The following is a 3,790-nucleotide window of genomic DNA, read 5'->3' as shown; positions in this document are numbered from 1 at the left end:
GTATTTATTGTCTGATGGGTTCCTACATACATGATACATAACAATGACTATATGTACATGATACATAACATTGACTTAATGACCAAATGTAGGCAATGTATCATGAATTGATTATATAAAAATAAATTAACCCAAACATTTGCAAAAAAATATGTATAAGACTTACTTATTGTCATGATTTTTTAAGAACCCCCTTGACAACCACTTCATATAATCATCAATAAATTTTACGAAACTTGATTTGTAATGCCATATCCTTCAAATGGGAAATGGAGACGAGAAACATCCTTCAATTTCTCTTTTCCTTTCTCTCTTGACCCAAAAGAAGTACAATATGGAGATTGAATATTTCTCGAAGGCATTCTGTTTCTATTTCTAGGTGCAAGAGTGACTGAATCACTTCTAATTTCAATCTCGATTATTAAAATGTCAGTGCATAATTGACTATCAGTCAACAAGTATTAGATGCTAGTTAAATTCTATGGATTGTAAACATACAATGGTCTAACTTGAATAGATTTTTTTCCCAAATCTTTGATAAGTGCATTTATTGCTGCTTGAGCTGATGGTGATATTGTTGTTGATGTGGAAGAACCTTGTATAATATGATATAATAATTTTTTTGGTAAATTTGCATGTAATGAAAGTTTGTGTCATAAAGCAAAATTGAAAAGTCTATCGATGTATTCATTGTTGTTTTATCGGGCAAAACGTAAGGGATATTGTGTTGAACAGTGTCAACACCATCTTGATCGATGATAGGTTTATTTAAATCTTGGTGCGATTGATGTGCTTCACCATCCTAAATATAGGCAGGCTTATGTATCAGATATATAATCATTAAACAATGTATCGTATATTAAAAAAAGTGATAATGTATCAACAAAAAAAATAATGTAAAATTTTTTAGGAATTGATACCTTGTTAGGATCATTGGCTTCGGTATCAACATGCGTACTTTGATATGTAGGAATTGATACCTTGTTTGGATCGTTGAGTACTGAGACATCCTTCATTTGTTGTTCGTTACTGATAGTATCATCAATCTATATTTAAATTTTTTATAGTAAAAAGTGTTAATATAATTTTTGTTGATACGTTATTTAACATGACGATGAATATAAAAAATAAATATATATCTATTGAATACGATATAAGACTAAATTAAGTTAAATTAATCAACTTAACTTAACATACATGATACATAACAGTGATTAAATGTGCATGATACATAACAGTGAGTAGATAAGCATGATATATAACATTAACTTAATGACAAATTATATACAATGTATTATAAACATATCTTTGGAGTAACACTGACTTGTTGTTCACCCTCGTTGACAGAAACATCAACACCATCCTCAGCTACATTCCCTGCATCGTCAGTGACTTGATGTTCACCCTCATTACCAGAAACACCAATACCATCCTCACCTACATCCCCCGCATCGTCAGTGACTTGATGTTCACTCTCGTCACCAGAAACACCAACACCATCCTCAGCTACACCACCCATATCAGCAAGATCAATCCGTATTTGTGGAGATGTTTGTTTCTCAAATTAAAATGTGCTTGAATTAGTCTCAACATTGATGTTTTCCTTGCGTCGAGATTTCATCAATTGCGAGTGATTTTCCTTTATCAATATAACCAGTTCCTCAAATTTCTTGTCAACCCGTGAATTTTAAATACATTTAGGATAAATATAAATTACATTTGAGTAAACATATCAAAATAATTAACTTAAGTAATTTTTCAAATGTTTTTTCAACTCTTCAATATCTGGAATTACATAATTGACTTTCTGAGTATTTGCAGAACCATGTACATCAGCAGCCGGGGTCGGAGACACATCTAGAATAGAAACATGTACATCAGCAACCAGGGTCGGAGACACATTTGATTGGTCAGGCTGACTGGGTTCTGAAACCTTTGTTTTATGCTTAACCACTTTTTTTGTTCTTTTTGGGGGTGGTGGTGGAGATGTATCAGGCACTCTAAAAGATCTCCTCAATAGCTGTCGGGAGGTTTGATGGAGAAATCATCAAAATCATCTTCGTCATTTGGTTGTACTAAGGGTGGTGAAGAAAGAGGGGCATGTTCAAGTTCAACTAAGTCAAAAGCTCCAAGTTCCTCTGTTGTTGGGACAATGTTTGAACATGCATTGTGAATATATCACAACACAGAAAATAATTTAAATGTTCAGACAAGACATAATGTATCAAACACAAAAAATAATTAAGACATAACATAATGTATCACAACACATAAAATAATGATATTAAAAAGACAAACTTGAAACATTTAATTTTCCCAGTAAAAGAAGATTCAATTTTACCTCTTAGAAAGTGCTAGACATAAGCATTTCAAACTTTGCATTATCAGACAAAACTCTCCAAATGCACATTCTTGGATGACATTCCGTTCTTTGACAGCAAATGCATGATTTAACTGGGATGCACATTCGTATATCCACATTTTAAGTGCATACGATAGTCCATATAATCGATACAACTTTTTGCTAACATCGAAATTCTGTCTAAGTGAACTGATAGCTTTGATAATGAAAGATGTCCTCCCAAGGATAATCTCAATATCTACCATCTTCAACCATTAGAAAATCCACAATAGATATAATTGTATTATCAAGATTAGCCAAGACGAATGTATGAATAAAGAACAATATAGACATTTGAAGTGCATTCTGATCATTCTTCCAGTTGTCCATCTTAAACCGTTGGACTAGTTCATTATTGGTAACACTATTCACTGCACCGGGAAAATACTTTTGGAATAGCATACAAGGAGTTGATTATGGGTATTGGAAATCATTGGTGTTGCCTTTGACTTTAAGTCTAGTTATTATTGCAAATTCATCTATACTAAATTTCAGGATACACCAATTTGCATATCTCATATGCAACACGTTATGATTGCCTTGTTTCAACTCTAATAACAACAAGCACTTAGTGATTTGGACATGAAAATTACATTTAGTAATATCTAAAAAGGGTCCAAATATTGTAGCCCTAAACAGTTGGAATACATTCTCCCCTATAGAGTATTGAAAATCCTTCAGAAAATTGTTGTTAAAATTGACAGGAAACCTTATGGGATGTGTTGGTGTATTTTTTATCTTGTACTTGAGTGGCTTCAATTTGAAAAGAAAATACAATTTTTAATGATATTGAATATACATACTAAATAAAACAACAAATCACTTTCTTATACATGATACCAGTTTTCAAAGATCCATAATACATAAAAGACATTTGATACACATTTAATTCATGTATCATTGAATCGACTAAACACCATAACACACTAAATTGATGTGTATCAAACATACTGTCTGATACATGATAACAGTTCTCAAAGACTCGTGATACATAAAAAACATCTGACACACAATTAATTCATGTATCTTGGAATCGACTAAACACTATATACATGTAACGACCTGTTTAGTCGTTTTGAGCAGCAGATTTATTTCTGGAAAAACTGGCTAAGATTACGGACATCACGACGGACCGTCATAGGCACGACGGCCCGTCACAGATGTCTCGTTTCAGCATACTTAGAAATTCTGAAATTGGGTACTGAAAATCGACTCTCTGTAATCGGTGACGGACCTGCAGGACGTGCCGTCACATCCACGACGAGCCGTCGTAAGCTCCCGTTGCAAAACACTTCAACTCTTGAGAAATTGGTACGGGAAACGAGTCTCTGACCGTCAGGACGGAGGTGCAGGACGGACCGTCACAGGTGTGACGGGCCGTCACAGTCC

The sequence above is a fragment of the Solanum pennellii genome, chromosome 10 (assembly GCF_001406875.1).
Source record: "Solanum pennellii chromosome 10, SPENNV200".
NCBI lineage: Eukaryota > Viridiplantae > Streptophyta > Magnoliopsida > Solanales > Solanaceae > Solanum > Solanum pennellii.
The sequence above is the reverse complement of the archived record's forward strand: the minus strand, read 5'-3'. Positions refer to the sequence as shown.